Source organism: Pinus tabuliformis, chromosome 1_1 (genome assembly GCF_031772625.1).
Source record: "Pinus tabuliformis cultivar Carrire ecotype Pingquan chromosome 1_1, CPIR1, whole genome shotgun sequence".
Classification (NCBI taxonomy): Eukaryota; Viridiplantae; Streptophyta; class Pinopsida; order Pinales; family Pinaceae; genus Pinus; species Pinus tabuliformis.
Window position 1 is genome coordinate 75,859,344 of NC_142297.1, and position 12,148 is coordinate 75,871,491.

The window sequence follows — 12,148 nt, forward strand, 5'->3', positions numbered from 1 at the left end:
ATATGGTGTTCCATCAACCTCCTGTAGAATGTAGGTGTTATTCCCATGGAAAGCAGAAATCTGATATGGCCCCTTCCACAAATTTTCAAATTTACCATGTTTACCTTTCTCTTCAATTCTGGCTTCCCATTTCAAGACTTTATCATGAATCTGGAATGTAACTTCTTTGATCTTTTTGTCAAATGCTCTCTTGATCCTGTTCTGGTTTTGTTGATGACTGTCAAACACCTCATTTCTTTTCTCCTGCAAAGCTATTAGCTGGTTGATCCTTCGTTGTATAGCATTTGGTTCCTCTTCTAGTCCTTGAATCAACTTCATTACTGGTACTCTGAGAGATGTGGGAAATATAGCCTCTGCCCCATATACTAGTTCATATGGTGATGTTCCAATGGACCTCTTTGTGCAGATCCGGTCAGCCCACAAAGCATATTTCAGTTTCAAATGCCAAGCTTTTTTATTTTCTTGCAGCAGCTTCTTAATGATTCTCACAAGGCTCTTGTTTGATGACTCAGCCAAACCGTTTCCCTGTGGATAATAAGCAGTGGAATGTCCAAGGGAGATATGATACTGATGACAAAAATTAATCATCCTCTTGGACTTAAAAGCTTGAGCATTGTCTGTAATTATTTTAAGTGGGCAACCAAATCTTGATAATATATTATTTTCCAAGAAAGAAATAATCACTGAATCATTTGCTTGCCTTGTGGGTATTGCTTCTATCCATTTTGTAAAGTAATCGGTGGCTGTGAGAATCCAGCGATGCTGTCCTGATGAAGGAGGATGGATTTCCCCTATAAAGTCTAATCCCCACTGCTGGAAAGGTGCTTCAACATAAATAGGAACCAAGGGCATTGGCATAAGCTTTCTCTTTCCTTCAAACACTTGACATTCATGACATGTGGCTATCTTTTTATAGATATCTCTAAACATAGTTGGCCAAAAATAGCCAGCTCTCAAAACCTTGTTTGCAGTGGCTTTCCAATAGTGATGTCCTCCACAATCCCCTTTATGAAACTCATCAATTACTTTTTCAGCTTCTTCTTTAATGAGGCAGTTTAACAATATTCCTCCTGCATCTTTCCAAAACAAATTTTGGTCATACACAAAATATCTGAGAGATTTCAATTTGGTAAACCGAGCTTTGGATTTTGAAAGATTATCAGGAGCTCTATTATGCTGCAAAACAAATGCTATATCCTTGTACCATTCTGAGATCAAGAATTTTTCATTTATCTTGACCAATTCCTCTTCATTTTCAGAAATTTCTGAGATTTCTGTGCTTAAATTAATATCAATACAGTCCAGATTTGACTGAGTCAACAATTTGGCTAGGCCTTGACCCTTTACCAACTTTGTGGGTTTGATTTCAATGTCATACTCCAGCAGTTTTGCTATCCACTTTCCCCTTTTTCCATCTGGATCAGCTTGTGTAAGAATATCTTTTATAACAGCATTGGGGACGTAGGCAACAATGTGTGAATGTAAAACATAAATTCTGAAATCCTTAATTGCTTTCACCAATGCATAGGCTTGTTTCTCTAAGATATTATATTTCAATTCAGCATTGGCCAATGTCTTGCTAAAGAAAGAAATGGGCTGTTTAGTACCTTGACTTCCTTTTTGCAATAAAACTCCAGCAATTGTGTCTTCAGAAGCGAATGTAAAGATAATGAACTCCTTGGTAAAATCTGGGCTGATGAGTACTGGTGCTTGAGTAAGTGCCTTCTTGATCTCTTCAAATGATTTCTTTGCTTCAGTTGTCCATTTAAAATCTGCTCCTTTCTTTAACATCTTTGTTATGTTTTTGACAACTTCGGCAAAATTAGGAATAAATCTTCTAACAAAGTTAACTTTCCCAAGAAAGGATTGAATCTCCTTCTTACTCCTTGGTAGATATAATTTTTGAATTGCATTAACTCTATTAGGATCAATCCTAATTCCTTCTTCAGAAATAATATGACCAAGCAGTTTGCCAGAAGTTAGAGCAAAAATACTTTTGGTTGGGTTTAGAGAAATACCAAACCTCCTACACTTCAGTAAAACCCTTTCAAGGTGCTTTAAGTGGTCTTCTTCCCTTTTTGAAAAAACTGTGATATCATCAAGATAAACTACCACTGATTTGTCCTTTTCTTCAGCAAAAGCAATATCCATTGCTCTCTGGAAAGTGGCTCCTGTGTTCATGAGGTCAAAGGGCATCTTTGCATACATGAATGTTCCCCATGGTGTAGTGAAAGCTGTTTTCTCCTGATCATCTGGGTGAACAAGAATCTGATTGTACCCTGAGAAACCATCAAGCATAGACATCCTTTGTGAACCAACAATGTTTTGCAGAATGAGATCCATTTTGGGGAGGGGGTAATTATCTTTCAATGAAGCCTTGTTTAAGTTCCTGAAGTCTATACAAATTCTGATCTCTCCATTCTTTTTTCTGACTGGTACCAAGTTAGCAAGCCAATTTGAAAATCTGATTGGGACAATAATTTTAGCATCAAAGAGCTTTTTCACTTCTTTTTCAATCAGTGGCATTAGAAGAGGATTAATTCTTCTTAGCTTCTGCTTAAAAGGCTTTTCATTCTGCTTAATAGGAATAGTGTGTTGTATGATTGAAGAGTCATATTGTTTCAAGTCAGCATAGCTCCATGCAAAAACATCAATGAATCTTTTCATCATGTCAACATATTTAGTCTTCATATCAGCTGAAAGGAATTTGGAAATCTTGACCATTTTAGGCACAACCGAGTCACCTAAATTGCAGTTTTCTACTTCCTCTTCATTAGCTTGTAGTCTTGGTGCTTTGAACACATCATTTTGATCAAATAATTTTTCAAGGGGAATGAGGCCTTTAGGGATGAAGTTGTTTTGTAACTGTAAGACTTCAGAACTTTCCTTTGACTCCGTTAATATATTCTGCTGATCTATCTGATTGTGCTCAAACTCTTCTTTTAATTCAATGAAGTTCCTTACCTGCTGATCATCCTCAAAAACTTGTCAATTTGTGATATTATCCGGTATGACTGGTCTATGGCGAACCTCCACTTCATAGCTTTTAGAAGAATGCTTAGGAATAATAAAGAGACTAGCTGAAACTGCAAGAGAATCTGCAATAGAGTTTTGATCTCTAGTTTTAATGCTGAAGGAATAGGATTGAAATTTTTCCAACATCTCCAACACTAAATTTTTGTATGCTCTCATCCTTGCATCCTTAGTTTGATATGTACCTTCTACTTGTTTAATTACCAATTCAAAATCTCCACAAACAACAATGTTTTTAGCTTTCAACTTTATCAAGGTTTCCAAACCTAAAACCAGAGATTCGTACTCAGCCATATTGTTGGTACAATCAAAGTTTAATTTGTATGAGAGAAACTTACTTTCTTCAGTTGGACTAGTGATCCAAATCCCAGGGACATCCATCAGCTCTGCGGACCGGGAAAAGGAAGGTCAAGTGTGTTAAGGCCACAGCAAAGGACTTCACAATCTCCTTCGGGGAAGACATCCCAATGGGCGAAGTAGCGATCAAGGCCAACTCGGTCCTGGTTGAGCATGTCCATGGAAGGGCATACTCATTGGATAGACTAACCCTATGGGTCAAGGAAATTTGGGGCAATACCCTCAAAGAATTTCCGGAGGTCCAGATCCTTCCAAGGGGATGGTTTGTGTTGCATTTTTCCAAGGAGGACTATACAGACCTGGTTCTTGCAAAATATTGGCATATTGAGATGGCGTTGGTTCTCCTTAAGCGATGGAGTCCATTGTTTGACCCGGAAAGGGAGCAAATAGGAGTTGGACCTATTTGGGTTCGTTTACCAGGTCTTCCTCTCCAGTATTGGTCTGAAGAAGTTTTTGTTCGAATCAGGAACACGCTTGGTACCTACCTCAATTACGATAAGACCTATGTCCAGACCAAGAATCGAAACATGGCCCGTATCTTGGTACACTTAGATACGCGAGAGGGCTTGGAGGAGAAAATTGCATTAAAATGGAGGAATTACACCCGGATCCAGATCTTGGACTACGAAGGAGTCCCTTTTCATTGCAGAAGATGCCACAAGGTAGGGCATATCTTCAAGGAATGTCCATTAATTATGAAATCATCGGATCCTCCGAGTACACCGGCTATCTCTAAGGGTAAAGCAGTAGTCAACCAGGCAAGCACACTGGTTTCGGCACACCGAGTACTTGATCGGGTAGGTACCTCCATGGTTGAGGAAGGACCACACAAGACCCCATCACCACCAATGACTCATGCACAAGCTGCTACAGCCGAGGCTGCAAGAAAAGTGGGTACTCCTCTCTCCTCGCTCCCTTTCTCATTTGTTACATCTGTATCTCTTACTTGTTGTGCATCATTGGATACTAAATCATCAAGGTTCATTTCCCCCTCCATTCCATGTACTCTTTCCTCGCCTCCTCCTACCATTTCCACCACATCTCCGTCTGTTCCTACTCCCCCTTCATCCCCTCGCCCATCTGTCATGAATCACCCATACAACCTTCGCTCTCGATCTCTCCCAGAGATCCCTACTCCCTCCTATTCAGGGCTAGGCCTCACTTTGCCTGGTCCGACTATTCTACCATCACATGGACGAAAGTCCAATCTCACAAAAGCCATTCAGAAGGATGGGGCAGAAGTAGTCTCAGGCAGACAATCCACTCTAGAAGGGGTTCTTAGAGCTATGAACACCCCTGGGAGGGTTCCACCATGAAATGGCTTTCCTTTAATTGCAGAGGCATGGCTATGCCTTCAAAAAACTAGCCCTGCGTAGGTTATTTGAAGTTGAGATTGTGGATATCATCACGCTACAAGAAACCCTGGGGGATGCTGATCTTATCAATCAATCCTTAGCATCTTTAAAACCTGGATGGATATTCCACTCCCTTGACGCTGCGAGCCAATCAAGGGGATTAGCCATTGGATATAACCCGCACACTATTAAGGCTACAGGAGCCTGGGGAGGATTAGGGTTCATAGGAATGGATATTTTTTCTGCCGACTTGGGTATGAATATCTGGGTTATAAATGTGTATGGACCTTGTCATCAGAGAGAAGAATTCTGGCAGCGTTTCCTCAACCTGGATATCACTTCATTTGATAATCTGGTCATAGGAGGCGATCTTCATTTCTCCTTGGGATTTGGGGAATCCTGGGGATCCCAGGCACAAGTAGACCCTCTATCTGGATACTTTAGGAACTCCTTGGAGCAGCACAAACTCTCGAACATTCCCATGAATTAGCCCTTACCCACTTGGAGAAATAGAAGGGTAGGGGATACATCTCTGGCTAGGAGACTCGATAGATTCCTGATTAAGGTGCCCCTGATGCAACGGCTATACAAATATAGACAATGGGTGGGTTCAGGGGGCATTTTAGACCACTCTCCTATATACTTGGAGGTCCTAGGCCCAGAATCCAAGCCTAAACCCCCCTTCAAATTCAATCATGTCTGGTTACAAGATCCGGCATATATCAAGATGGTCACTGACTTTTGGAGAGCACATACAATATCAAGGCATAGATCCCTGGCTGAGGGCTTCTACCACAATCTATCACAACTTAAGCACCTCTCCATCACCTGGGCCAAGGAGAAAAAACTGAGGGATGATCATACCCTATCATTGATTGAAAATGAATTGAATGCCCTTATGGATGACAGCAATAAGGGTTTTGCATCTGCCTCTGGAAAAATGCATCTCATTGAGCTTGAGAAACAGAAGGGCAAAATTCTGAAGGAAAAAGAAGAAACACGGAGACTGAAGAGCAGGGCAATAGGGCTCAAAGCGGGAGATGATAACACAAAGTCCTTCCAGAATTTTGCAAAGGGAAGAAGGGTCGCCAACACGATCTGTAAAATGCCCCTTCCAAATGGAAGCATGGCTGACACCTTCAAGAAGCTATCACTTCTGGGTACCTCACATTTTCAGAGCCTTTACAAATCTCCCCGAGAGACTAATCTTAGCGGATATTATTCAAGTGGTTGGATATTTCCCTAGGTTCGTAGATGATGAGGAGGCAAAGGAGCTAAATTCACCAGTTACACCTGTAGAGCTCGAGGGGATCCTGAAGTGGTTCAAAAAAGATAAAAGTCTAGGGTCGGATGGGTGGACTATTGAGTTTTATTTGGCATTTTATGAACTCTTGGGACAAGACCTACTCAATGTGGTGGAGGAGTGTAGTACTTCAAGCAAGATGTATGATGCCATCAATGCCACCTTCATTGCCCTTATTCCCAAGTCTGATTCTCCATCATCCTTCAATGACTTTCGCCCCATCTCCCTCTGCAATTGTCTCTACAAAATCATCTCCAAGATCATTGCCAACCGAATGAGACCCATCCTATCTCACCACATCTCACCTGAGCAGTTTGCTTTTCTCGAAGACCGACAGATCCATGAAGCCATTGGTACTACTCAAGAGGTTATTCACTCTATTATATCTAGAAAGCTTAAAGGCATCATTCTAAAGATAGACCTGGCAAAAGCTTTCGACCGTGTTAGCTGGTCATACATCAAAACGCTCCTTATTCACCTAGGTTTCTTGCATCTCTTCACCACCTGGATTATGTCATGCATATCAACTGCCTCCTTCAGTGTGCTCATCAACAGCTCTGCCTCCCATTTCTTTCATGCCGAAAGGGGACTCAGACAAGGATGCCGGCTATCCCCTCTCCTATTTCTCATTGTCATGGAAGGTCTCAGTCGGTTAATAGCACATGAAAATCGAAATGGCAGACTTTTCGGCCTAAAAATCAATGATCATTGCTACCTCACACACCTCCTATTTGTCGATGATGTCATTATTTTTCTGGATGGTAGCATTCGAGATTCGGTATCCTTTGCTAAAATTTGATCCTCTTTCTCCCGAGCTATAGGTATGTTGGCCAATCAAGAGAAATCTACCATTACCCTGGCCCACACATCCATACATGAATCTAGATTTGCTCAACAGCACTTCCCGTATAGTATCCGCCCTCTTGACCATGGATTCAAATACCTAGGGTTCTAGATCAAACCCCTGAGCCAAAAAATTGTAGACTGGATATGGTTGGTCATCAAATTGGAAAAGAGGCTTACAAATTGGTGTCATCGCTTCTTGTCTAGGGTTGGAAGATTAGTGCTAATAAAATTAGTCCTGGACGCTACCCCTGTTTTCTAGATAGCTTTAGCTTGGATACCCAAAAAAATATTCTTGCCCATCTCCAACAGATTTGTAGCAGATATCTTTGGAATGGTCATCAGGAAAAGAGAACTTTTGCCTTGGTCAGTTGGAACAAGATTGCCTTGCCCAAAAAATGGGGAGGGTGGGGACTCAAAGATTTAACCCTTTTTGCAAAAGCTCTTGCTGAAAAAATGGGTTCGACACTCCTCAACAAACAAAACCTTTGGACCTCTATTTCATATCATAAATATGTATGGCCTCTCCAAATCATGGACTGGGTTAGGTTGCCACAATGGACAAGGATCGGTATCTCCTCGGTCTGGAAAGCACTGCTCCACTCCCTCCCAATCATCCGCAATCATTTGGCATGGAGGATAAATGATGGTACCAAAGTTCGTATTGGTCTGGATCCCTGGACAAGGGGAGGTGGTCAATTCCAGCTTCCGAGAGAATTAATCCTCCACTTAAACCAGAGAAAGATCAATGTGATCACCCATATTGCAAACCAAGTGAACTCCTCCATTTTTTCACAGGCATGGAAATCTGCAAATCAGTTAAACATTGCACCTCACTGGCACCAAATTTGGAATAATTACACTGCTACCCTGATGAAGTCTCACATCAGAATAAAAGAGGGATAGGATGAAATTATGTGGTGTCTAGCGGAAAATGGTGCATACACCCCAAAGGTTGGTTACCTTGCACTGATCAATAACAAAAAACCTGAGATTACACATGAATGGTGGCAGGCTATCTAGAAACTAAAATCCCTGCCACAGACCAAGCTCTTCTTTTGGTGTGTTCTCAGCAATAAAGTCCCCATTGGGGAATCTCTAACACACAGAGCTATCTACGGACCACACTGGTGTGTGCTGTGCAAGCAAACTTCCGAATCGATAGAGCACTTATTTCTAAAGTGTGAAACTATGGTCAGTCTCTGGAGATCCATCGCAACAGAAATTCATTACTCTGGCAAGTGGGAAGGGGACACCATCATTCAAGCATGGAACACCTGGCTCAGCGCGCACTCGGGAACCAATCTGATATGCCTCCCACTGATTATACGCTGGTCTATTTGGTTGGCTCGAAACATAATGATTTTTGATAATTGTTCTCTCAGATGGCAGTTTATCACTACAAAAATAATATCTACATATCATGAGCTCCCAGAACTCACTAAGTCGAGACCCTACAGACCAGTTGCACCCGAGCCTATAGACCACTTCATCCCGTGGGCTTTCTTCGACGGTGCCGCACAGGATCATGGGTGTGGGGGTGGATTTCTTCTATACCTCTCTGACCAACATCATTACAGAGTCAAGATGGGACTTGGGGAAGGAACAAACAATTATGCGGAACTAATTACCCTTCGCCATTTATTACATTTCTCTCTAAGCCATGATTGCAGCAATCTTCAGATTTTCGGAGACTCCAAATTCATTATAAACTGGTTCAATATTATCACTTATTGCCATGCACACACACTTAGAAATATTTTGGATGAAGTGAACATTTTCAAATCACATTTTAACTCCATCACATGTCATCATATTTACAAGGAGCATAACGACTGCGCTGACAGGCTTTCTAAGGAGGCCACGTTACTTCCCAGAGGTCAGTGGATGATAATAGACCAGAGGGGTACTACACAGTACCAATTTTATCACAGGCCTTACATAGATCAGGCATATCATCGGATTGATGGACCTTAAATTTTGATGGACATATAATTTATACTATATACATCATAGTTTCTTTTTCAGAGTTTTATCATATGAGATCACCCTGCGTGGTGTATATATTATAGATCTCATGGTTGTTGAACATACATATTAGACTTTCTCATGCTATCACTCTGCGTGGTGAATGTTTTTGCTTTTTCCAGCCATTACAGGAATGGTTTTTGATGGAACTCAGAGACAAAATTGACAAAGAGACAATGACGCATATGCTGTCAAGCATCTACTATATGTAATTTTTCAAAATTAATGAAAGATTACGATTTTTCCTTGGGAAAAAAAGAGAGCTTACAAGTCATGGAATTAATGGGGCACTTCATGGTGGCATGCCCTTCCATAGTGGGCCTTGTCATGTACAAGTGTCTCCAAGCTCAATAAGGGGGTTAACCAAGGAACCTATTAAGGTGGTCTCATCCTTTAAAGGGGGTGACATGTCCATGGTACATCCATCAAGTGGTCGGTGTCAAATGATAAGGTGATGAAATGGAGTAAGGATCATGGGAATCATCCAGACCACATGTTATGGTACAAGGGTAGCTATAATAAAGGGAAGCCCACACTTGGATATATGAGTGTAGGAGGGAGTAAATCGTGGTACATAAGTTACCCCGACCTTTGTTTTTCCACCCTTCCTCATATACCTTTTGCCTTTGATTGATTTTTCTTCATAACTGCTCAGGGTCTCCAAGGGATGAGAGCATGTTGTGTGGTATATAGCAGTGGATACCCTCTTAAGGTGGGGCAGTTCATCGCCCTCTAGAGGTTGGGTCAATCATGGGTTCCTTGTTGATTTGGGATAGTATCGGATGTGCTCTAAGCCTCAAATTTTGCAGGGAGGCTTGGGCACATGTATTCCAAAGAACCCAAAAAATGTTTTGGGAAATTCCACCCAGAAGTGATTTTATTAAAATAATTAATATTTTTAATGGAGTTCCTAAGTCTAAACTTAGGAAAATTAAATTATTAATGGGTATTAACATAATCATGGGTGAAACTTCTAGAAAAAGACATGGATCAAGCAAAAACGATCTGAGCCTTTGATTAAGATTTAATATAGGCCGTTGGTTATCCAACGGGAAGATATAAGAAGGGGCTAGGGTCATTTGGAAAATACACTAGGCAGATACTCAATTGCCCAAGTAAAATTGATTTTCTCACTGGTCAAAGTTCGGCAAGAGAAAATCAATTCAGAGGGAGAGTTGCAAGTGGAGGAGAGACAGAGGGTTTAGCATCAGTCAGGGAGACAGGGACAAAGACGCAGAGCATTAGAAGGGATAGCATTGGGCAGATTGATGTTGGGAGAGGCAGCGCTGGCTTAAGTGACGCAAGCATTGCGCAGGCCAGTCCAGAGGCCAGAGAAAGTGACATTGGGCAAGCCAGAGATACGCAGAGGATGGAGGAACTTCTCTCTCGGGTTAGATACTTGTTCAGGAACATCTGTAAAAAAATTTCAGAAAGCCTTGTTCTATACTGCTGGGTGTAATTTGTACATGATGAATTTTGCTGAAGAATAATAAAACCCTCATCTGTTGCACTGGTTTTCCTGCATTGGGTTTTTCTAGGGATAATTGTCCAAAAATAACTGTCATTGTGATTGTATGTGTGCCAGCATTTTACATACATTTACTTCCTGCAATGTTTTAATTGTGAAGGCTAAGTAGAATATGTTTCGATATTTACCGTAAGAATACAGTAGATAACTTATTTTTGAGGTAATAAGTAGAAGAAATAATTTTAATCACTGCAATAGGATTTCTATTTAGAAATTTTCACATGGTATCGAAGCTATAGGGAAGCAGAAGAGAGAAGCCAGAGGATCCAGCGCTAAGAAGAGAAGGGAATTCAAGGGCAGAAATTCGAATCTCCCATAGGATTGCTCAGTTCAAACCAAGGAGATTGGATTTCGTGGGAAAACTCTCTCTGAGTGAGTCGACAAAGAGGTAAGTCTTTTCCAATCGAAATTTATCAGTGGTAGAAGGGACAGCAAGCAGAAGATTCAGCAAGGAGGATTATCTTAGGTGGGATGCAGTTTTTCCTACAGCAGTTGTTGGGATAGGTTAGCGTCAGAAATTGGCACAATATGGATACTCAAAGTGTCTCAGATTTATCTATTAGATTAGATGAAGAATTTGCATACCTAGTTATTGAGCAACAACGGATGTTTGGTACATTTATAGCGGGGCTTCAGCTCATATGACTAGAGTACAAGAACATTTCTCGAGCTATCAAGAAGAATAAATGGACTTCCTAATAATTATGGGAAACAGAACGAAATGTACTCCAGTAGGGAGAGGTGCCATAGCTTTTTAGACGGAAGCAGGTATCAGCATTCGAGCCACCAATGTTCTGCATGTGCCAGGATTAGGAATGAATTTAATTTCAGTTTCCCAGTTATAGGACAAGGGATATGATGTATACTTCATCGAGAAGAAAGTATATTTTAAGCATACAAGTTGGAAGAAGAAAAATCAAATTGGGGTTCGAAGCAACAAGTTGTATAGGTTGCAACTTGAATCGCCAATGGCACTGATAGGCAGCAACTATAATGGTGAGAAGGAGCGAACAGAATTATGGCACAAGCGAATGGGGCACTTACACCATGAGGCACTGAGGATGCTCAGAGAGACTGTTACAGAGGTACAAGTCCTAAGTAGTGAACATGATGACTTGTGCAAAGGATGTGTGCTAGGAAAGTACGCTAAAGCAGCTTTTTCTAGAAGTAACAATAGAGCAAAGGATGTATTAGGATTAATACACTCAGATATCTGTGGTCCTATGTACACAAGGGCTCTTAGTGGTGGCGAATACTTTTTCACTTTTATCGACAACCACTCTAGAAAAAACCGGATCTATTTCTTAAATACCAAGGATGAGGTCTTTGATCGTTTCCAAGAGTTTAAGGCTCTTGTTGAAAATGTGACAAGGAAAAAGATAAAGGTATTGCGTTCAGATAATGGTGGAGAATATATAGACAAAGTTTTCATAGATTTATGTGCAAAGGAGGGCAGCAAAAGAGAGTGGACAACACCATATAATCTAGAGGAGAATGCAGTGGCAAAACGGAAGAACCAAACTATTGTTGGGGCAGCCAAAGCCATGTTGTATGATCAGGATCTACCTAAGTATCTATGGGCAGAAGCTTGCAACACGACAGTATATATCCAGAATAGAACTCCTCATAGAGCATTGGGGAAGAGAATGCCTGAAGGAGTGTTCACAGGGAAGAAGCCAGAAGTCAGTCATCTCAAGATAT